The 25,759-nt window shown below is 41.1% G+C and overlaps 1 protein-coding gene across 5 annotated transcripts in view; it reads right to left on the bottom strand.

Annotated features, from left to right (window-relative positions):
- cald1a (caldesmon 1a) overlaps positions 1-14,743 on the bottom strand; it is a 79,777-nt gene extending 65,034 nt beyond the window's left edge. For 4 of the 5 annotated variants that reach the window (XR_015775467.1, XM_042511404.2, XM_042511403.2 and 1 more), the window contains exon 1: positions 14,587-14,743. The gene's annotated coding sequence lies outside the window, so the exon portion shown is untranslated. The remainder of the gene's footprint in view (positions 1-14,586) is intronic. The other variant, XM_042511405.2, reaches the window with a different exon arrangement.
- Between the last annotated feature and the right edge of the window lie 11,016 nt (positions 14,744-25,759).

Below are 25,759 nucleotides of genomic sequence, written 5' to 3' on the forward strand. Positions count from 1 at the left end.
TCTTTTTTGATCTCCACCAGCTGCTAAATGCAATTTGTCTCTGCCATTTGGTGCTGGGTAGGTAGCAAACAGAGAGATGGGATTGATGAGACTGAATCAAAACAATAAACTTGCAGGGCAAAAAAATGAAACAATGAGCCGAAAGAGGCTAAGAGGAAACTGAGGGGAACTGCAGAGTCTCTTGTGAACATTTTTGGCAGGTTTGTCACTCACCTCAGTCATATCAGTACCTTTTAAAAAATGCAGTCATGTTATCTGTTGTGCAGATAAAACTCATTTTAAAGTGTAGCTTTAATGCCAAACAACCATGCTGAAAGCATTTCCTTTCTAATGAATGATTTTCATGACTGACTTTTTTGGTTAATATTTTAAAACCTGCATTCTTAACATTCATCACCTTATTCCCTGCCTTTTTGATATTCCTACTTTTTTTGGCATGTTAACATAATCAACTGTTGATCTGTTGAATGACGCACAACCTTGTTGGTCCTCTTTGTGTTTTATGTCTTGCATGCACTACACATTTAAACATTTGCATTGCATTAATACCAAAATGTTCAATACTACTTTTAGTTTTAAGAGATTAATTTCAAAATGTCATGAAGTGAGCTGGTACATATCAAGTGTGCAACCTGCACAGGGAACAAAGCAGTAGTGTAATAGAAAAAGGCATTGCTCTTGACAAAGGGCTGCACAAGTCAGCACAAAATTCAGTGGAGTAAACCAGTCCTAATCCCAGTCCACCTACGCTGGTTGACAGATATGATGCCAGGAACTAGAAATGTGCAGCTCTTTCATTGAGACGAAGATGAAATCCCAACAGATATCTCACCCCACTGGAAAATGTGGCGTTTTTCTGCCATTCAGTAGTCTGTAGTATCAGATTTTATGGTATTAAAGCATTAGCAAAGATTTGGAATCAGCGAATGCACATTCTCTAAGTGACAAAGAGCTCACCACTCCTTCCAAAAAATACATTCCACTCTCCTCATACCTCAAATCCTTTCAGGGATCTATGAGGCTAAAGTTCACTAGCTCTACCAGATTTCATTTTCGTGCATGGCTGTACTGACTGTTATTATTAGTGTGGCAGCCCGCCAGCTTGCACCCGTACACACCCCCCCTTGAGGTGAAAGGCCCGAGCGGGGGTCTTTAATCTGTAGGTATACAGTAGGTAATGTATGTCACCTTATACTCTGAGCTCTGTGCAGGTGTGTTTGTACTGTGTTCATTGTTTCTGTCAGTCTAAAGGTGAAAGTGGCCACCAATGCACTACACTAGGATCTTCATGTCTGCAGTGTACAGTGAAGGGATGTCAGCTTTGGTTAACCTTGCTTAAAAAAGGACAGCATCCATTCACCAATAACTAACTGGTTCATAAGAAAAAAAGCATTTCAAAATGCTATCCATTTTGATGGTAAAATGTTGATGTTTTGTGTCGTAACTGTCTTGCTTTGTGTTTTATTTTCTATTGACTTTGCTCACAGACAACCAGCCAGCCACGTTATCATGTGGAAACATGCCTACCGCCCAGCCTTCAGTCTTCGCTGGTTCCAGCCGTTCTACAATGCACAGCACCACGCTCGGCGGGAGTTAATGTTAGCTAGCTAGCAGCGACATTCATTCTTCGATCAGTTGCTAACGGCGTCCCAGCAGGGAAGCGTGCTGCTGCAGAAACATTATGTCCACCTTCTGGTCTCCCCCCAGGACACTCTGGTGAGTAAGCGGCTTCATTTTGACCACAAAACCCCCATAAATACTATGTTAGCACCATTAAACATACTAAGGGCTAACAGTGATGAAACATTCAACTATGCTTGAGGGGGTTTTCGGCTAAAATTTGAGCCCCTCACATCTTAATGCTGTCACCACCACCAACGTTGAAGTATTTTATGTTGTCCAACCAACATAACGTAAAATTGTCATCAGCTGGTATTAACCACAGACCTTATGTCAGGCATCTTACCAAAAACCCATTCAAAGAACCTAGTGATGTCCAGACGAGGGAACCAGGAGTTTTGAAATGCTAACTCATTTCCGGGTTTTGGGCCTCATTTCCGGGACACTCAATGTTTCCACAGCAATGCTGTTGGGTCGGGATGGCGTTATTAGCGGCAATTACTGAATCAGCGGCTCCACTAGCTAGCTGGCTCTTAACAGACCCAAGTGATGGGCGGTGCAGTAAACTGAAGAATATTAAATTTAATCTGTAGACCAACACTTGTAACTGGTAAAAATATTCTCGGTGGTTAACTGATTAACAGTCAACTGTTGACTTCTGCAGAGTAGCTATTGTCATTAGAGCATCCTGAACTGTGTCCTTGAGGAGAGTCACCCCCTGTCTGTCTCTATGTCTTTTTCTGTGGTTATGTGACTTTGGAATCCATTGCCAGAAATTCCAGGAAACCCTAGAGCTTCATGAGACATAACAAAGCGCTCTCTCTTCCTCTGCCTTTGTCTCTGTCATTGAAGATTACACTATGTTTCTCTGTCTGCCTTTTGCAGGCCTGGGAGCTCTGCTGCTCATTCTCCCTGGGAGCTAAAAGGAATTTTATTCAGTGGCTGATTGACTCATATCATACCATTTTAAATGGTGGAGTTTCTTACTTTTAATGCCTGTGCTAATTCTAGACCACAGACTATTTAGGCCATGGCGATCATCATTGAATGCCATTAGTATGATGTGGCATTTACCACCAAATTGAGGATAAAATTCAGCTTCAGAGGTTAATATATGTGCAGTACTTAAGCCCCCTAATTCCTAAATTTATTAGAATAACACATATCTCAGACAGCCATGAAATTGTAAATAATTGAGCAGTGCTCTTAGGAGGCTTCTCTGGTTGCTCCGCTGAAGTTGCTGCAAGCTTTTTATATTAGCTGATGGCAAAACTGGAAATAAGATTTGGTTCACAAAGCAGCAGAGCTAAATGGGAATAAATTCAAAACCACAGCCATCCCCCCGCGGCTATAATCTGTCCATGGGGGGTTCATCCATCTCCTCGCATTCGAAAACTGTCTCCTCCATCTGGGTCACCTCTGCTCTCAAACACATAGGTGCATGTCTGAACCCCATCATGCACACAGACATGCACCTACAGACATACCTATTCACCCCCACCCACCACCCACCTTGTGTTTATGTTCAGAGCTTGAGTGACTGGTATTTCATTTCGGCCTGCCCGGAGCCCTTTTGCACAGTTTGGCTTGGCCGGTGTACCATTACTGGTCATTAAGTCTAACCTGAACTAATAGGGGCCCATTTTCCAAGGTGGTCTCCCAGGTGGCTGTCACAGAAGTGAGTGGCACTGCGGGGTTCTGGGCTCGACACGGGCACACGGAGCCTCATGAAAAATCGGCCGGGATGCAAGCCAGACTCCATCATACACGGGATGCAGACTCTTTGATAACAAGAACCCATTGTTCTAGGGGGGCGTCTGGGTGTTTTGTTTCTCATTAAGGCAGGTTTAATGAGGCCAGCCAGCATAGGCACCCCATCCCACCCGAGTGCACTCGACCAAATTTGTACCTTCTTAAACATCTGATCCAATGAACCATCAACAATCCACATAAAACCATTCGCTCAAACCATATCCTTACAAAATCATTCCAAAAAACAAACAAGTTCCCCAATATACAAAACCAGCCTAAAATTGGCAGAGCTCGACCTACGTATATTAGCTTTTTGCAGATATATTGGTAATTTTGTATGTATGGGCTTGTAAGTATGAACACACTGATGTACATAAATGCTTCATGTTTTGGGTAATTTAGACACAGTGTTGCCATCATGCAAAACACGGCTTTATAGCCTTTTAGTGGTGGCAATGTGAAGTCATGTTACAGTAGTGTAGTTGGTTTATAGCCCAACATTATCTTTTCACTCATGCCAATTGCTTTAACGCTTCAAAATCCTGTAAGTGGTTTTCATTTGTGAAGATTATCTTGCTGAACAAAACACGTATCATAAACGTTCCAATAGGTCTTTTGACCAGGGTTAAAAAAAGGTCAAAAAGGTTATCCCTGCAGCACTCTATTATACTTGATGGTATTGTGTGTATTATTTTGTGAAGAACAGTCATTTTGAACTTGGCCAAAGTTTCAAATAACGAGGTACACACACGCAGAAGTAATCTGGGGAGCAAAAACTTAAGGTTTCCTACTGTTCTCGAAACACTTTTTTTATACTCTGGCTAAAGTACAACGTCACAGTGCGACAGATTTTTTACATGTTCATCTGCTCCAGGAACACAACTACATACACTGCAACATGTAGCTACATGCTAACATAGGGACACATGTAAATTTGGTTGCCAATGTGAAATTGAAATTAAAATTTCTCCATGATTTTGGATCGTACTGGAAATTGTCTAGTTCTGTTTAGAAGCTTTAATTAGCTATTTCTCACGGAAACGCTGACCAATCAGAGTAGACTGAGTATTTACATTTGGGGCTTAAAGAAACAGGCGCTAAAACAGAGCCTTTCAGATAGAGGGTACAGGTGTTCCAGCACTGACAGTATGAGGTAAATAAAGTGTTTTTTGTCCATTAAAGCATGTAAACAGTTAAAAAACCTTACGTAAAAGTTTGAACCTGAAAATTTGCAAAATACATCCCCTGCAAGAGATTATACTAACACTTTCTATGTGTTGCATTTAAGAAAAATACTACTTTCTAGGGTACATCAAATTTTTTAAGTTCTCAATTTTGACAGCGTTATTGCCCTCAAAAATCAGTCAGATCATTGTACAAAATTGCACTTTTGCTCCTAAATATCATCACTGGTACTAAATTTGGGGAAAAAAAGAAAATCTCTTTTCTGTGGCACAATTATCTATGTCATACTTGCAAATCATCACACACCACCAAATAATTCACAAACCAATATCACCATATATAAACTTGTCACTCTGTGTTCATTGCTTTTTATTTAAAGCTAAATTTTCTTCATGCAAACCCATATTCCCATAAAGGGCACTGAATGATTTATGACTTTAATGAAAATCAAAACAAAGAGCGTTTTCATATAAACATCATAATATTTAAATGGCAGATATCTCATTTTCACATAAAACTGCTCACATGTTTTAGCTGTGCCCTCCACCGTGTGACATGTGTCATCATTAATCACAAGAGAAGGAGCCATTAGTCTAAATACGGGGGTAATTAATCCACGCTCACACTCCATTAGACGTCATGCTCAATTTGTGCGGAGAGCTGTGTACTCGGTAAATAGGCAGAGATGACGGGACCCGCAGCTATTATCCCTGTCGACTTGCTAACATGCATCTCCAAGAAAGCCTTCATCTAAACATGTAGTTCAAGTGGGTATTACAACTTAAACTGAAAGAAGAAAGATATCAAATATGTTGGAAATTTGTGAATTCTGCCATCTGATCAGGGGATAATCGTGTGCACATGTATCTTAGTCATAAAAAAAGTGACTGGACCTCGGTCGTAAGCCTCCAACAAGGTTAAACTGCAGTAGGGGATATAGCATGAATCAGCCCTTAGTTTAATAAGTACCATTTGGCTGTCACCTCGGCGGCCGTAGAGCTGCTCTATTACAGTAAAACCCCTCCAGTACAGAGCCGGGGTTATTCAATAAAAACCTGACTGAGTGTTTCTCCCAATCACCACTGGCAGAGCTCTGATGAGGTAAAGAGCTCTCCTATGCCAGCCTCTGTCCCTGCGGACGACTGTCTGATTAAAATGGTTTTCTGAGGCCATATTTTTGTTCTCCTTGTCCCCTTGCCAGACTCGAGTTAGAGTACAGAGAGAAAAACTGACAAATTACCTAATGCATACTGAAATGAATCCACAAAAACAGATCTAATCTATAAAAGTCTCATAGGTAGACAGATGAGAGCATTGGATTTCTACTTTTTTGAGTAATAGTCGGTATTGTTGTCTCAAAGACACAAATACAGACACATAACCTGTATTTATTACTGGTGTGAAGGTAGGAAAGGCTTCACATCAGCCGTTCCGAGCTTTTGATCTTCAGCCTTAATCACTCTCACACCCCCCACTTATCTAACCCCCCGCCCAACAGGGGCAGTGACATGTGAAGTGGAAAGAAATGGCAACAGCGGAGTGGCCCACTAGGGCCGGCTTTCTTACTCTCCCGTCCGCTTGCTTTGAGTGTAATGCATTCCTGAGCAATCCTCCGAGGCTCGTATGTAAATGCCGGAGTATGCTTCTGATTAGGAGGCACAAAGAGTACACTCTATAAATGCACTCTTAAACAATTACTGCTGCTCCCGACTGCAGCCCCAACACAGACCTCAGACTGTGCTGCTGCCTGACTGGCTTATTCAGGTGGGAAAGATGGATGCAGACCATTTCAAACAATGTGCCTTGCTGTAAGACACATGTGTAGAGTCTGACTTAAGAAACCAGACCCAGAAAGAGGCGTTGTGAATTAATAAGATTTTATTTAGTGTTGAAAAGAGTTGATTAAATGAGTACCAGACCAAAAGAAAACTAGTCACCCAACACTTTTAATATGTCAATGAATGGTTAAAACTGCTGCATCAATATTTTCATATTAACAATGGATCAACCACACACTATAATAACTACAGTATGTGGTTTGTAAAAGGGATTTATCTTCGCAATAAGCCTACAGAGCTATATATAGTTACATGATTTAAAATGTAAAAGACTGCAACTGATTAGTTAAAGCAATTAAGCCTCGTCAATCTTCCGTGAGCGAGAGAAGGTGAATTCAAAAGGTGTACAGTTGTACTTCTCTGTTTAATAACAAAATAGGTGTGAGAAAATCACTTTTGTCAACATTCTGTTGGTTTATTAGTCCAAAAAATTTAACAGTAAGGGCACTCAGGGTGTTAGCAACGCACACTAATATCATCATATACCACATACCCCAGTGAAATTTCAGGAAGGTATGAACTTACATACTGTATCTCCCAAACCTAAGACCAACGTATTAAATTACATTCTGTCTGAAGGCGCAATTCTGTCTGATTTGCACCTTGCTTTTAAGTCTGGCCAATCAAACAGAGCCCTTGCCTTTAGGCATCGTCTGACTGCTCAGCATCTGCACACATGCAAGTGACGTTTATTCGATCAGTACTGCCGTACTACACTGTGTAGATGAAGGAGGAAAGGTGTGACAAGATGGTTGCAGACAAAAGTGCAAGAAAGGAACTAGTGCCTAAATAAATAGTACATCAACAATATATTGGTAAAAGCACAGGTGCTGCGCAAGTTCCATGCTGTGTTCACACTGCAAGCAACACATGGCAGCTGATGACATCAAGTTAAAAAACTGACACCCAACACAAACTCTGTACTTTTAAGGGTACTGACCAAATTTCATCTTTGCAACTGATTACAGATTCACATTAAACCCATGTGTGCCAAATGTTGATAACTGAGAGTGCATCTGGGTTAGTATGCCAGGTTTAGAAAAGAGGCAGCAATGCTGCTAAGTGCCCTGATGCTCGAAAGACAGCAATGTGGCTCAAATCTGCCACAACAGTTTCACTGTCTGATCTACTTTTATAAAAATATTACTTTAGTAATAGCTTGGTATCACTGCTAGACAAATGGACACACACAGATAGATGGACACAAAGGATTAACTCTGTGTGATTAGAAAAGAGCAGAGGAGCAAAACTGTATTCCAGTCTACTGCATCCCCCTGCAGCTTATTCAAAAATTACATTTTAGTTATTACAAAGAGAGTAAACCAAAAAGGTATTGCTAGGTTCAAATACCAAAATCAGTTCAAATGTGGACACTACCCAACCTTAGTCAGGTGACCAGAAATATAATTCCAAATGAATGATAATGCTGCTCTTTTTCTGACACATTTGCTTTATCAGCTTAAACAGTAATGATGTTTCAGTGACATTTTTGCAGCTTGTTTCTGTTGCCAAAAAACAGCGAATGCAGGTTTAGGTCACTACCAAAGAAAAATAATGGAAAGGAAAATCTGAATCTTCCTTCTCAAATGCGAAAACGCCCTGTTTCTGTCAGATTTTTACTATTATAAAAATAAATTCTTTTAACTGACAAATTACATTAATAATCAAGAAAAAAATGGCAGATTGAATGGTGAAAATAATCTTTAGTCGCTTTCCTAAATAAATAAGTTGTGAGACCACATTGTATTTTCTTCCCATTTTACACCAAGACTTAAAATTCATGTTAAAATACTCAAAAGTCAGTTGGACTAAAACATACTTTCAACTCTGAAGCTCTTCCAAAGAAACACAATTACAGTAGAAGTCTGATTCATGTGAATACCCATGTAAGGACACAGTGATTGTTTTATGTGTATGAGGTAAGTCCTCACTTCCATCATTACTGCATGCAAGCCCGATCTCACTCTCGCCAGTTCTCACTCCCATGATGGCAGGCGTCCAATATGGACTCTCGGCGCTGTCCTTCACATTCGCCATACACACTTCAGCACACGCAGCGCCTCTATAGCCACATAAATCCGGCAGGCCTATAACTGACCTGCACACTGCCCTGTCTGTTTTTCCCCATGCGATTCATAGAGCGGTTAACCTCGCTGACTGTGTAAACACATGACCTCACTGGTCATGTGTTTACACTCAATGGTATTTTTCACACACGCCGCTGGGATTTACATCACCTTATTACCTCCACGTTCCCTTAATTCCCCATTACCGTAAAAATATGGGACTTTTAAAAGGTGATTTGACAGGCTCTTGATTAGCCATGTTTGTTTAGTTTTTGGACGCTATGGGAGGAAGACGAGAGGCTGAGAGGAGAGGCGAGGGGGGAGGAGGGGAGGGGAGGTGAAGAGAGGACAGGCAGGAAAGAATGGAAACCTGGCAAAGAAAAGAAGTAGGGTGAAGTGAGAATGAACGTTTTAGTAATCATTTCTTTTGGGGAGAAAAGGGCTGAGGTGGAATAGATTGGTGTTAAAGGAGAGGAGAGAGGCGAAGGGAAAGTTAATGAAGCTGTTAGCAGAGAGACAAGTAAGGTGGTTGCTCTGCCACAGGGACACACTGTGCACGTCTGAGGTCCCAGTGGGAGGACAGCGAAGGAAAACACAAGGCCAATCAGCTAACAGAGACATTTCCTGTGCTTGTTTTATCAGATGAGAAGAAGCCCAAAGGCTAAATGTCCCCTCTTAACAACGTTGTACGCTTCTCCGAACAGCCCGCTTTGGGGAACAGACGGGGAGAACATGCATCTTTGTAGGATGACATCAGAAATGCTGCTCAGGAGCGCTGACCTCACTCTCGCACAATCAATCATCCACAAAAACCCCATGAAATGCTGACCGCGTGAGTACGGGAGGAGGTTTTACCTTTTAAGATATGAACCAAGGCTGCCTCATGAATTAAATCATCACCCAGTAAAAAGATTTAGTTAGAGGGAAAAAATACAATAGTCTTTTTTTATTGCTATGAAACTTCTGGCAGAGCTTGGCATCTGGCAACTAGCAGATGGCGGGCCAATATGCCAATTACCAACACCGACATGCCATGCTGTCTATTAGGCAATCTGGCCTTGAGTGATAGCACTTTAAAGTCAGAAAACGACACGAGCGAGAGGCTGATCTAACAAACCCTCTTCATCAGAGTGTGACTAAAGCCCAGAGGAATTCAAACGCAGGTCTTTCATGCCCACATGACTGCTTCAGTCAGGAGAATCAAAGTTTGGGAAATAGTTTGGAAAGAAAGGAAGATACAGATCCTGGGAGGAAAGATCATTATGAAATTCTTCATGCATGTGTATGTATCAAATCTGTGGCTTGAAAATAGCTTTGCAGATGTGGTTTGATTAAATAAGACTTCATTCGGTGGTGAATCTATTAAAGAAGAGGGTGTGGATCGAGGAGAAGAGGGGGGAAAAAGGAGAGTAAGCATTCTCCATCACCCAAGAGACAACTAATTGTGCAAACGCCAGAACATCCACCGTGAATATTCCCCTACAGAACTGTTCCATGTCATCTTGGCTGCATAATATGGTTTTTAAATGACAGGAATTTTAAATCTATATCACAAACATCTGCAAAACTCTTACTGCATATTTTCCAGGACCTAAATAAACATCCTCTAAGGTTTCATGCCCTCGTGCGACTTCACAAGCAATTAAGCAGCGCTACCAGTCCCTGCCTACCGCTTGTTGACCGTCGCTAGAAAGAGTTAAGAATTCTTTTCCAAACTCAAGATCTGCCCGTCCGTCCAAGCTCACCATATTATACAACTTAGTGTGCGGTTCTGGATGCTGCGCATTCAAATTACATGCTATCGAATTCAAAGACGAGGGGGAACAGAACTAGTACGCCGTGGGGCTCCGGTCCAGCTCCAGAGTCCCATGAGCGCTAGCTGCACGTCGATCACAATCACTTCAAATGAGCTGAACCCTGTCCCACTCCTGCTGTTGTCCAGAAGACACAAACATAAGACTTTGTGTGAGGCAACTTGTGGACACTGATGACAAGGACACCACTGATAAAACAATAATTTTTACTTGTGATTCTGCAGGCACGTTGGGACAGCATCTCAGTCTCAAACCATATACTTAGAACAAACAAATCTGCATAAAATTAAGCCAAAGACGGGAACACAGGAAACATGCTTGACATAGTTCCACCGGTCTGTTATGAGGAGAAAGCAGAAAATAGCTCTGGCACCTGCTGAGCAGAAACAATGTATGTTTGGATTGACATGTCAGCATGCCATCACTGGAAACTGAACCACATTTGGGAAACCTACAAGCTGAACACAGTATAGGTAAACATCTATTTAAAAAAAAGAACAGTACAGTCCGATCATGTGTGTTAGCAAGTCGCCTCTGCCAGTTTTCCATTCTATTCAAATTCAGTTTGCCACTTGGTTGGCTGCCTTAGCTCAGCGGTGGTAAGAAACTATTGCCTTGCAAGGAAACTCTGGATTCTTGCTTTGGAACTTGATACTGCAGTGGATTATGAGTATCTAGGATCAAACTATAACAACACGCCCACATATACTCCATGCATGTTAACACATAACTGCAAACGGGCAGATTCACGAATGCCCCGTGCTTTAGCACATGTTGATTATGTTGAGAATGATGCACAATAATTACCTGATCCAACATTTAACTTTAATCATGAGAGAAGGGAGGGAGAAGGAGAGGGAGCCAGCATACAGTAACTAGAAGCCTTCACCGCACTGTGCAGTCCAGAGCCAGACTCCGGAAATGCATGGCAATGTTCCCTACATCCTGCCCGCCCAGCCCTAACCCTGGCCCTGGCTCTCGCCCCACACTGCCAAACCCCTGTTATCACTCTGTGCAATTACCTCCAGATTCTTCTGCGCCCATATCATATCGTGCCAATTATAAAAAACCTCCTCGAGTACACAACAAAGCGCAAGATGTATTTTAGTGTATAGACTGCAGTTTTCTGTGTGTGTTTCAGCCCTAAAATAGCTGTGTGAGAGCATATATGCATCTCAACATGTATGCAAAAACGGGAAAAGACTCCTTGTGCAGTGATTTACAACAGTAGTACTTGTATCCCAGAAAAAACTAATGCATTTGCTGAAGGGTACTTAGAAAGATAGAGTAGCTAAAAAATAAGACTAAATACTAAATGGAAATTGGCATTTGATTAAATAGCTGGCAGCTGAAAGACCTGAAAACTACTGTGATTGAGAGTTCATGAAAAGCTAGCAAGCAGAGAAGTCTAAACAGTTTGCCAAAAGTGATGGAAAAACAATTGAAATGGTGAGGTAAAAGTAGGGCTAGGAAAAACGTTGACATATTGTGATATACGACTACATATTAGACTTGGGTGGTATCACGGGACAGTATGCCAGGGTATTCGGAAATCCAGACAGTATGATTCACATTACTTTCAAAAATACGAACACTCATCTCTCTATTAAACTCATATGGAGATGTGGTATTGAGGATGTATTATATGTAGCATACATAATGCCCCACTAGAGGTCAGACTGCTGATTAAAAAAAGGCAGCTGAGCGAGAAAAAAATGGCAACGGTGAAGGGTGGGGGAATTTTATAGTACTGTAAACGTCTGGAAAGCAACAGCAGAGGAAGACGCAGAGAATAACAGCATATTTTCGAATCTAACTCTGTGAATTAAGGGTAGCCTCACACACAAATACTTCCACACACTGTATACCCTGGTGAAATTTCAGGAAGTTATAAAAAAAAATAGACGCCCAAGCCTACAACATACTGTCATAGATGTTGGATTTAAGTGTTAAGTGTTGTCTTTTCCTTGTTTTAAACTCTGCATTAGCTTTGTTATTAGCCACATAACTGATCAATATTTACCACAAATTTCATTGTGTTCAAGTATTATGTGAAAGCACCAATAATCAACCCTACAATATCACTGCCATATCAATACTGAGATATTTGGTCACAAATATCTTGCAATCTGATTTTCTCTATATAGCCCAGCCTTAGCTTAAAGTAATGGGTAAACATTCCAAAAACGTTGCCAAAAGTAATTGATAAATAACTAATTAAAGGCTACCATTGCAATTTTGCAATCATGAGCTAAAAGTAATGAATAAACAGTCAAAACACTTCTCTTAATGTAACTGAAAAAAGGATGAAATAATTAGTTAAAAGTGACAGGATAAACAGTTGACTGTAAAACCGTTACTTTTTGCTATTAGCTAAAATCAACGGATAAATGGTTGAAACAGATAGTTAAAGTAACAGATAAATGGTTAAAATAGCTAAAAGTAAAAAACTGCTTGAATAGTTTAGCTAAAAGTATTGATAAATAAAACTAAAAACTATTTATACTATTGCAACTATGCAATAGTTTACTTAAAACAATGGATAAACAAAACAGTTATGTCAAAGTAACTGATAAATACTTGAAATAGTTGGCTAAAACTCAAGGAAAAACTGTTGATACTGTTTCCACGGTTTATCCATTAATTTTAGCTAACTTTTCACTAAAATTAATAGATAAATGGTTAAAATAGATAGCTAAGGTAATAAACTGTCAAAATAGCTAAAAGTAATAAACTGTTGAAATAGCTGGCTAAAAGTAATGGATAAATGATTAAAACAGATAGCTGAAAGTATTGCTGAAATGGTAAAAGAACTGAAAGTAGAGGAACATAGTTGAAGTAGCTGAAATCCTTGATAAACAGGTAAAATAGTTAGCTAAAAGTAATGGATAGATGGCTGAAATAAAACCAAAATTTAGTTTAGTTTTAGTTCAAGTTTAAGTTATATTGTATGAAGAAGTTGTTGCAATATCCACTTTCATATAATGTACTGTTAAATAGCATCCAGTCTGAAAGTCCAAATTAGCATTCTGAATGTGACCGGTGGTGTACTTTATTTCTTTTGACAGGTCTGTGGGGGTACAGCAGACCAAAAATGATGGGAACCGCTGTAACATTAATGGAGGGCTGTTATGCTCTGCATTCCTGAGGCTATTCCAATCACCTGTCACCAGGTTGGGCCTGCACCTTATAAGGAGCTGAGGGCACTCTCCACGTGTTTTCCAAACACTGCACAACTTATCAGATACAGTTTCATGGACAATTACTGTGCTGTCTCTGGCCCGAAAGCATTCAAAAAAGAAAAAAAAAAAACAAACCCAGATCTACCCTGTGCAGGTCCTCTCCCTCCACCCTCTCCCATTTTCCATGCTTCCATTTCACAGATACTACTATGTAATAAAGCCGAGATCAAAAGACTTGCTGGCCAACTCACGTACAATGAGAGTTGAAGAGAGCCTTTTGCCTCAGGGGTTTGGTGGGATTGCAAAGAATGTGATACCTCGAAACGATGAGAAGTGGATTCATCTGCGAAGTGAACTGGGCCTGTCTTTTTTGCAAGACTTGCCCTGTGGCTTTGTCTGCAGGAGATGCTGGATGTGTTTAAAGCTCATACACCAAAAGGACAATTGCCTTCTGTATCTCAGCACGATCTTATGGTCAAATTTGATGCTGGAGGGGACATGCGGTGTGCTGGTAACCATATGGGACCCATCTTTGCCTATAGCCAACTCTGTACACCTTCCACATGTCACATTTCAACAGGTTTATCCACATTTTTGTAGCAATGGCTCAAGAGCACAGCTTTATTTTATTGTTTGAGGGTGCTATGAATACTATTAACAACCAAAAACATGTGATGTCAACTTTAAACACATTTGCAGCATGCAGCCTACATGTTATATAGAGCTGCTGAAGCGATGAGAAACTTGGCTGAGTTTGGAGACATCCCCCGCCCTGAAGGACTGAGCGCGCATTACAGGAGTGGACACTTTTCTTTGTGTTGTCCCGCGGTTAACAAAACATTAACATGACAGCGTCACCGCTCGGCCCATAGAAAAGTTTATTATAGCTCACAATCAGGAGTTTACTTTGCCTTTAGTGAACTGTTGGCGCACAAAGAGGGAGCGGCTTGCAGCCAATATATCCTGAAAAGTATCAGCCCATGCGCACAGTGGAGACCCATAATGTGATTATCTCCCATCGCCATATAATGCATTCTCTGAAGCACCAGAGCGTCATAAATTTTCATCCTAATCACGTTTTTGAAACTGTAAGAGTTTGCAGGCAGTTGAAAGTTTTAGTTGCGCTTACCTGTGGATCTTAACGGGACAAAGTGAAGCTCTTGAGTCGAGTGTGAGGAGAGGAGAGGGAGCCAGTCTGCAGTCGGTCCTCCACTACGCTCAATGATAAAAACCAAACTGAATAGCCGTACAAGCCCCTCCCTTTAAGACATAACCGCACATCTACTCTTGGCTCAGTTCAGTCTGCTCTATAAAAAATCCCTGAACTACCGCTCTCACAAAGCCAGCCCGAGTGCAAAATGAAAAGTATCAACCCGATGCGAAGAAGCTGTGCAGAACTTCCGAAAAGCGAAAGTGACTTTAGGCAGAAAGTGCCCTTTTTGGTTATCCTTCGGAGGGCCTCTGCAAAAAAAAAAAAAAAATCTGTCAGGAGCGATCATACGAAATGTTAATCTTAGGAAAGGAGGGCTGTGTGCAGGCAGGCCTGAAAGCTTCCATGTTAATAGTAACGCTAATGTGGTGATTAGATTACCATTCTTTTTTGCCTCGTATGAATACAATCTAAGAGATTTGTCCCATTACAATCTGATGCAAATTTCAACAAGGATGGAATTACATTAATCTATAAACCTACAAAACCTGAACAAAAACCATACAAGACCTGGATGGATACACAGGCTAACACTAGAGATTAAGAAAACAGTTAATTTATTCCCAATTGGAGTGAACTGACCCTGAGGAGCAGTGGCGCCCACCCGAATTTTTCATAGGGGTGGCCCGTGCCCCTGAAACTCTTCGGGTGGCACACCCAAATCAAAAGTTTGTTTGTTTCAATCTGTTTTTTTTCCAGTGCAGCTACCACTTTATTGTCTTCCTCTTGGTATTACTTAATTAGCCTATTAACATGCAATGCCTTTGCAGTGTTTTTATGTCATGGTGCTAAAGCAATAATATGCCCTTTTTTGGTTGCTGTGTTACATATTTTCTAAATTTTAAGTAACTGCACTTTGTTCTTGCAATATGTTTTATCTCACTGTGCTGTAAGCCCATGTGTTTTTTTGTGAAATAAATTTTATATATGTTTTTTAATCTGATTTGTGGACCTTGAACAAATCACAAGGAGATATCAGGACCCCATGGCTGAATAAATTTTGAACCACAGGCCTTGAGTGAGGTCAACTTTCAAAAAATGGTCTCACTACAATGAAATGAGAGTTAAGACCCACAACACATAATATCCCAAATATCCATATCCATCACCTCAAATATGCTGTCTGTGTTGTTGAAAAGATTTATTAGTTGAAGTTATGATTTTCAACACATTAAAAGTGTAAAGGTGGTTGAGCCTAACTAAACACAATGAGTTGTAGTTCAGTAATGTGTTGTCGTTTACTGTCGATACTTCACATTCCTAGATTTTATTTAATTTGATAATTTGCAGCAAAACTTAAATGTCCAGTGAGTAGTGGCATCTAGCGGTGAGGTTGCAAAACTAAACTTCTCTCATGTGCTAAGCCTGTAGGAGAACTATGGTGACTGACTCAAAAATGTGAATGGCCCTATCTAGAGCCAGTGTTTGTTTTGTCCATTCTAGGCTACTGTAGAAACATGGTGAACTCCATGGAGGAGCACCAGCTCCACATGTACTGTAGATATCATTGGCTCCTGCTAAAGTACCAAAAACAAGTAATTATACACTGATGAAAATAAAGTAATCAATATTATATGTCTACCATTTCTGCATATGCCACTAAATCCAACATAAACTCGACCTTTAAAAATCCCAAACATATCCTGATATTTTTTTTACATTCCAGAGTAAACTATATAGTAAGCTAAAATAAAAATAACTGAGACATAAGTTATTAACCCCCCTGTTTTTACAAACAAGTCTTTTACAAATCTGTAAGGCTTTACTTAGCTTCATGATTACCTTGGCATTCTCACATTCTCACGATAACAGTACTAGCATGCTGATGTTTAGCAGGTAATATGACAATATGCCATTTCCAGCCATCTGGATTGGAAATACAGCTGCAACGTGAGACCAGATTAATAATCTTTTTTAATGTGGAATATTTTTTCATCAAAATGGTTAAAAGAGCCTCGAAAGCTTCTGGAGATACCTTCAGAAGAGCAATAAATTTGTTAAAGAAGTGGATAAGCGGAAAATTGCATGCTCACTCTGTGGCTCTAATGCAACGGTAATACTAATCGTCATATTTATAGTCAAATTAAATTCTAAAAATACTGGAATTGGCCTGCAAAATACTGACCATTACAGGTTTTTAATTATACAATGGTCGCTACAACCCCCAAATTACATTTGCTTTTTTTTTTTTTACAAAGGACATGACCTTTGTTTCCTCAACAATAGCTCCTCTTTCATAATTACTATGCATCAAGCAACACAGATATTGTTAAAAGTGTGGGGTCATGGTTGGTTCTCCCCACCAAATGCAACCCTGCCTGCAATTTGTGACCTTTTGTCTGTCAGCATTACAGTAAGGATGCAGGGATTTGGGAGGTGACAAACACAATAGCCTCAGTGTTCTACTTAAAACAGCAACACAGGGACACTGCCCCGCTTTGTCTTTCCCTTTAAAACAATGATGCTCAAAACAAAGAACAAACTTAAGAGCATTAGGCCACTGGTGCAGAAATGAGCACCATATGCGCGGCTGCTCTGTTGCATGTGTTTCTTTAAGATAAAGTGAAATAAGTCTGTTGATTGTATGCATGTGCAAACACAGTTGTGTGTGTGTGTGTGACACAGAATGAGGAACAATGTGAATGAAGAGTGGGGAAAGACAAAGACAGAGTACAGGGGGGTTAGAGGCCCATCCTTATCTTCATTTCTTTGAAAAATGATGTATTTTGAGATAAACCTGTCATCCTTCAGATTCTTTCAGGCTTGCTTTCCAGTTTGCAACATCTTGGCCACAAAACCCACATTACCCTAATGTTAAATCACTCCATGACATAATTTGATTGCCAAAAATGATGCTCTGGCTTGGGCATGTTTATATTTAGTGTAATGTCTCATACTCACGGCTGATGTTGACTTGCTATATTTACATCATGAGATCAGGTGTTAACCTTAGCCACACACTTCAGTTTATGCTCGGCCTCCGGGCTTGCGTGACTTTTTTTGATTTGGAAAAAGGAATACCTTACAATAACAGAATGGACACATTAACAGATAAATCTTAACTACTTACACAACCCCAATTCCCAAAAAGTTGGGACGCTGTGTAAAGGCCCAGACACACCAAACCGCCATCGGAAAACTAGGGGTGCCGAAAGCCCTCTACTGTGTCCCTTCACATCGCCGTGTCTCGGCCAAAAAGTGGTACATAAACACACCAAACCGACTGCCACCCAGCACGTACGCTCTTCGTCTATGCGAGAGGATATATCCCTCCATACCAGAAGGTGGCAGCCGTCTGTATTCATCATTCAAAAAGGGAAACCGCAAGACCGTCTTGACGCTAGTTAGCCAGTTAGCATATTAACAACACAATCTAATGTGAACAACTACACAACCCATTAGGAAACATTTCTGTTAAAGAGCTCAGTGGCTAAAGAAAAACAGTCTTACTTTAAATAGGTTTATTTTGACATCACTCCCTCTTGATTTTAGCCATTTGTTATACTTCTCTCTTTTCCATTTCTCTTTTCATGCACTGAGCTGAACAGCCAATCAGAGTGATTTAATTCAAAAATGGGCTCCACATCTGCCACATGTAAAAAAGCAACGAGGGCCACAGACAACTTTGATCAACAGCTGACCAGGCTTGGCCTTAAAATGTAAATAAATACATAATGCAATTATTTTCTGAATCCTTTATGGCTTATATTGAATTGAATACAGTATAGAGACAAAATCTTTAATGTTCAAACTGCTAAACTTTATATTTTTTTGTAAATATAGACACACAATATCCAGAAATGCCACTGACTTCTCTGGGCCTGAGCACAGTGTGCTGTGGTCTGACTACTAGAAATCATGGACGAGGTGTCCTCAAGGCTAAAGAAAAAGGAAAAGGACCATACAGATAGTGCCAATGGCATGAATAACTTTCACATATGAAGGCACCGTGAATGCTGAAAGGTACATACAGGTTTTGGAGCAACATATGCCGCCATCGACATCTATCTCAGGGAAGTCCCTGCTTATTGCAGCAAGACAACGAGCCATATTGACCTGCCTACAGTCCAGATCTGACTCCCATTGAAAATGTGTGGCACATTATGAAGCACAAAATATGACAGTGGAGTCGCCGTACTGCTGAGCAACTGAAGTTGTATATAAAGCAAGAAGAATTTCACTTTCCAAACTTTAACAACAAGTTTTCTTCTTTCCCATATCCTTACTGAGTGTTGTTAAAAGGAAGTGTGATGTAACATAGTGGTAAACATGTGCCTGTCACAATGTTTTGGGAACATGTTGCAGGCATTAAATTCAGAATGAGTGTATGTTTACAAAAATACAGTAAAGTTTATCAGTTTGAACTTTATATATCTTGTCTTGTTACTGTATTCAATCAAATACAGGTCAAAATAGATTTAAAAATCATTGCATTTTGGTTTTATTTTAGTTTTTGTCTGAATTGTTTTTTGAAATGGGTGTGTTGCACCAGGTAGCAATGAACATATAAATAATTGTGCATATTTATTTGCCCAAAAACCAAGGAGAAAACATCATGCTCTGGGCTGTTTGGCTTTCTGTGAGCCATTTCGGGTGCTGTCAATGGTGCACAGATCTTTGGAGCCCCCAGGCCAGAAAGATCCCACCTGCCAAATCTACCTGACATATATATACCTTCACAATGTTACATCAGATGAAACACCTCAGAGCCAATTATAAAGGTTTTAACAAACCTCTGACATTTTCCCATTTCATCATATTGTTTTAAATCAGATGAAAGACTGCGATGCCATGTTGTGCGAAACTGACGTTAGAGGTGAGGATGGGGTTTGCCTTCAAAGTTTTACTCAGTTGTAGGAAAGTGTTGGAGTTAATGATGAAAGTCCCAAATGTTATTCTGCAACAGCATTAGCATAGCTTAAAGAAACAGAAGTTTCCTTAACAACAATGAAAAATGGGGACATTTAGGGACGCCGCAGCTTTAAATATAATCTGGATTTCTCTGCTTAAGAATAATGTCATCAATGTCAGACATCGACTCTAAATGGATTAAAACACACGGCAGCCTTTCTCTCACTGCGTATGTATGACAGATGATTGGTATCTTAGATGTCTCAGCTGGTGGATGTGCATACCAAATACCTGCAGCATCCTGGGTAAAGTCCAGGACTTTTATCATTCTCATCTGTCTCCTGTTCCTTCCTGTCCCTCTCTCCTGCCAAAGACAAAAATGCCAACAAAGGATAGACACCTGCACTAAACATCTGGAGTATTTCCCTAGTGCACAGTTTCATGTTTTACTCAGTACTGACTACTGCTCAACCACATTCCACTGACAAACAATAAGATTTTCATGAGACTATCAGCACCCATTTGAATAGTTGCATATAGTTGCAATAATGCATATAAAAAAAGACAGTAAGAATTTAGAAAAGTGTGAACATTGTTCAGGAGAGGTTAGAAGCCAAATATAACCTACGAAGAACCTATAACAATAATAAAAAAAAGAGAAAAAATAAAAGTGAATATTCCATCGTTCAAAGTCTCCAGTCTAAGCAGCAATATAAACTTGATACATTGCCATCAAAGTTAAGATGTGTTACAGCTGAAGTGCATTACTGCCACACCAGAAAAAAAAGAATTGTAAAATCATTCAAATCCTTAGTGTACACCTAAAGTATGCATACAAATCACAATATCATCCACTATGCTCAATCACAGCAAAATCTTGCCTTGTCTCAACTGAGACACAAAGTAGAACTTAATCAAATAGTGTAACTAAGCCATATTTTAAATTTGTCCTTGTTCTTATACTGGTTTAAACATCGCTTTCATGATAAAACAATAAGTTAGGTTATCACATTATTACATAAGATGATTTTTAACAGCAAATTATCACCTTATAACGCAAATCTTAATGCAAATGTTAAACAACCAATATTGGCCGATATTATTGTGCATCCCTAGTTTGAGGGTGCCAGTGGCTGAAATAAGATACAAAAAGATGCCCATTGACTTCATCCCAGGAATTTATTGTGAGGAACGTCACCTATTTCAATATTGTATATAAATATATGGGCTTTTTCATATGTATATGTGTATGTATATATCTTTATATCTATATATATACATATATATACACATCATCAGATTGTGCAGCATTAAGATGATATCAAGGCCAGCATTAGATTTTGGTGGATAATGTACAAGGATCACTGAAAGAGTAACTGCTACATACGAAATTCAAGTCTGGCGTAAATGTGCACAATGAACATGGCTTTGAATTGTTTCCATGCACTAAACCCTCTGTCCCCCTTACATGCCTAATTTCCATTACATAAAATTATTTATAATGATCAATTACATGTAGCATGCAGCAGGGCTCAGGCAGGGATTAAAAGCCTTGCTGTGACACACCTGGCTCATGTTCTAACTCTTTCACGTGTTCAGAGGCCCCGGGACGGGTCCCTGGGGGACTCCGTCACACCAGCTATAAGTCTAACCAAAGCAAACACAGAATCCCTCGTTTGTTGACTTTTACAAAACGTTGAATCTAGGCAGGAAAATGTGAGAGTTTGTCAGAAAAAGTTTGCCTTGATACATTCATGTGAAGAATGTTCTTTAAAGGTAAAAACTCTTTCATGTTGCCTTTCATGACATCAAAGTAGCTCTGAACTGAATTCCCAAAGCATAACGCTGCACACATTAAACTTTATGAAGAGGAATTTATGTTTTTACGTCATTACTCTGGAGAGGATAAAAATCACCTTTATTTTTTTTTAAAGTTACACCAATGGAAAAGAGATTTCTAGCTTCTGACTTTTTTCTTAAGCATCTATAAGCTAAACCCACTGCCATCTTTTCAAACACACCAAGAGTGCAAAGAAAATACACCATTTACCCAAGATGTGCTAACAGAGCTGTCTCTTTCAGTCCCTCTGGTAACTCCTCTCCCTCTGGTATCTCCTCTCATCAGGCCATAACAGCCATCAAGCACACTTGTGATAAAAAATTTTAGATGCTATTAGCACTCAGGTATCTGTAGCCAAAAATGTTATTTACACCTGTTTAAATAGCCACTGGACTATTTACACCTGTGTGTATATATTCCTGAGCATCCTAGCAACGTCAAAAAATGTGTACAGAAATGGGTCTGTTCAGCTAAAGTTTATGTATACAGTGTGCATTCAGCAGTTTTATATGTCCTAAAAACTGAATAAACAAACAAATAAATAAATAAATAAATACGTCAACTAAGTCTTAAAATAATAAGCCAACATTGACTCACAGCTGACTCAAACCCCAGTCTTGTGTGTCAAAAGTCCCGTGCCTAACCCATTCATCCACCATGTCAGACTCCCTTGAAAACTCTCAGTACAATGTTACCTGACTTTCTGGCAATACATTTGTGGATTTTTCCCATAAATGTCCCACTTTAAAGGTTAACTGTTTAGGATGTGGGGAAATATATGGGTAGAAATGGAATCCAACATAATAAGTACATTTTCTTTAGTGTCTAATCACCTGACAATTAGAATTGGTATGTTTTCGTAACCTTAGACTGAGCCGTTTATATCCAAATACAAAGCGAGACCTCATCTACGGAGATCATCATGTTGCACTGCCACGTTTCTACAGTAGTATAAAACAGAAAAAACAAACAGTGGTTCTAGATAGGGCCAATCATATTCACGTCGGCCACTGTAAGTAGCAGCCACTCACAATGACAGCACCAGAAAAATACTTTTTTTAAAATGCGAAACTCCTTTATCCAGCGTTTTAATCACTTTAATCATTTGGTCCATTTGTTTTGGAGAGGAGGAGACCTCTAGTGATAATCTGGCTCCCTGCTAAACCTCCAAAATGTCTGAATCAGAAATAAGGTGAGAACACATTAGCAGGTGCTGGACTAGCCAACATGCCAAACTGGGGAAGAGAAACATTGATTTGTAAAGTGAAATTGCTTTATTTAGTGTTGCCATTTTAAATCACCCGCTCTGTTTGTTTTTTTGTAGAGGAAGAGACCTTTGGCGATTGTTCAGCTCCTGGTAAAAACTTCTTGAACAATGAACACTGAAGGAATTATAACCAAGAGAAGTTTCAGCTGGTTGCAATATGCAATTCTCACTGTGGTAACTTCAGCTGGAAAAGAACCACTCGACACCTTCATGGCCGTAGTTGCACTTTATATAAATCCTGGCAAAACTTAATATTACAACCGGAGCTAGTCTGTTAACGTCTCTGTCGGCTAGAGGTCAAGCATACAACAACGCCAGGGGCGCACGTGACCACCAGAGCAGAAGTCTCCTTCAAAATAAATGCAACACAAGGAACATCAACCCCTGGTGGGTGCACAGCACCCGTGCTCCCACTCTGACAAGACCAACCCAACAATGTTCACATCACAATACTTCTCCCCCTTTAAATTCCAACATTCTCCCCAAAATGTGAATTACTAGCAGAAACCAAACAGTCCCATTTTTGTCTTTAACTGGGGTACTCTCAAAACATAAAGTATTTCCTCAACAGCTGTAAATACAAACACATGGAAAACATGTCAGCTTTAACATTCAGTCCAACGTACATTGGTCCATCAAACATTTAGTCTGTCTGGAGGTTTGCGAGTGCGCTGTGACCTTCGCACTACCCCCGGTGACCCAGCATTCCCTCCTGGTGTATGTGTTTTGGGCGGATCTGGTGTTGCAGCACTGAGAGGGGTCTGGGTGTCAGTGTGAGAGGGTTCTCCCTCTCTGGATGGCTCAGAAACCTCTGCCTGTGTCTCTCTCTCTGGTTGACCCACCTCCACAGCTGTCGGTCTCACCACTGGAAACTCAGCAACACTGTCTCTCTCCAAAACTGTATCATGCATGGCGAACATGATCCTGATGTCTGCGGAAAATCCTCCCATCAGTCAGCTTAACAACATAGGAGACTGGCCCACTACGCTTGAGAATAACTCCAGGCAGCCACTGCTGGTTGTTACTGCCGCTGAAGTTCCTCACGTAGACACAGCCATCCGGTTTCAACTGTCTCTCCCGTGCATGTTGATCATGTCGGTCTTTCTGCTTTTTCTGCTTTTCCTCCACTTTTGCCTTCATGTCAGGACGCAGCAGGTCCGGCCTCGACTTGGGCCTTCGCCCCATCAGCATCTCTGCTGGTGAGCGTCCCGTCGTAGGGTGTGGCGTGAGGCGGTATTTAAACAGGAAACGCGAAAGCTGAGTGCTGAGCGAATCTCCTGTCATCCGCTTCAGGCCCTGCTTCACTGTTTGAACAGCCCGCTCAGCCAACCCATTTGAGGCGGGGTGGAAAGGAGCTGTCCGTATGTGATGAATGCCATTCTGTTGCATGAACTCACTGAACAGCTCGCTGGTGAATGTCGGGCCATTATCAGTGACTAATCTGTCAGGCAAACCATGTACTGCAAACACTTGCCTGAGTTTGTCAATGGTTGTGGGGGCTGTAATGTTGCTCATGAGGTGGGCCTCTATCCACTTGATGTGCATCCACCATTATAAGAAACATCTGCCCTTTGAACGGACCAGCAAAGTCTAAATGTAGCCTAGACCAGGGGCGGTCTGGCCACTCCCAAGGGTGCAAGGGGGCTGGTTGAGGCATGTTCTGATTGGCCTGACACTGAGTGCATGCTCTCACCTTGTTCTCTAGATCCTGATCCAGTCTCGGCCACCAGACATAGGACCTTGCAAGACTTTTTATCCGCGATACACCTGGATGAGTCTCATGTAACTCGTCCATGATCTGTGCACGACCTGGGGGAGGCACGATGACCCTCGCACCCCAAAAGATGCAGCCATCCTGCAGACTCAGTTCTGTTTTGCGTTTAGCATAAGGCCTCAACTCCTCTCCTTCAACCACACTGGGCCAACCCTGCAAAAGGAAGGTTTTGACTTGGGACAGGACTGGGTCCCTCTCTGTCCACTGCTTTATGCAGGAGGCTTTGACAGGTGTCTCTGCCAGCCTCTCCAATGTAAAAACAGTCTCGGGAGGTACGTGTGTCACAGCGGGTGTGTCTGGTAATGGCAGCCGACTCAGTGCGTCTGCGTTTGCATTGTCCTTACCGCTCTGTGCTCTATATGGTGTACTGGTAGGCTGACAGTGTGGCGCCCAGCGCTGTATCCTGGCTGAGGCTAGTGGCGGGATGCATTTGGTCTCGCTGAACAGGCTCATCAGTGGCTTATGGTCCGTATAGATTTTGAATGCACGGCCATAGAGATACTGATGGAAACGCTTGACAGCAAAGACAATGGCTAAGCCCTCTTTGTCCAGCTGAGAGTATCCCTTCTCCGCCGCTGTCAGCGTACGTGAAGCAAAACCAACTGGCTTCTCGGACCCATCTTCCATAACGTGTGAAAGAACTGCCCCAATACCATATGGGGAAGCGTCACATGAAAGGGTTATGTCCTTATCTGGGTCAAAGTGAACTAGGAGCGTCGCTGAGTGGAGGAGCTCTTTTACTTCCTTAAAAGCTCCCTCCTGCTCCTCGCACCACTGCCACTTAGTGTCGTTGTGAAGCAGCTTGTACAGTGGGGCCAAAACCTTCGAGAGGTCGGGCAGGAATTTGCCATAATAGTTCACCATGCCCAAAAAAGATCTCAGTTCAGTGACACACTTGGGGCTCGGGGCCTCCTTAATAGCCCTCACTTTGTCTTCCACTGGGCAGAGTCCTTCTGCTGTGATCTTATGGCCTAGGTAGGTCACACTTGGTGCTAGGAACACACATTTGCTGCGCTTTAACCGCAACCCTGCACCTGAGAACCTCTTCAGCACCTGTTCCAAGTTAGCCAAATGCTCTGCCTCTGTGGCCCCTGTGATCAAAATGTCATCTAGGTAGACTGCCACATGCGGGATCCCCTGCAGCATAGTGTCCATTGTTCTCTGGAAGATGGCAGGACTGGACGCTACTCCAAACACCAGGCGATTGTACTTGAACAATCCCTTGTGTGTGTTGATGGTGACATACTCTTTTGAGTCCTCATCCAGTAGCAGCTGCTGGTATGCCTGGCTCATGTCAAGCTTTGTGAAGAGCTTACCTCCTGCCAGGGTCGCAAACAGATCCTCTATGCGTGGCAAGGGA

The sequence above is a fragment of the Plectropomus leopardus genome, chromosome 22, assembly GCF_026936395.1.
Source record: "Plectropomus leopardus strain MGB_pleo_1.0 chromosome 22, ASM2693639v1, whole genome shotgun sequence".
Lineage (NCBI taxonomy): Eukaryota > Metazoa > Chordata > Actinopteri > Perciformes > Serranidae > Plectropomus > Plectropomus leopardus.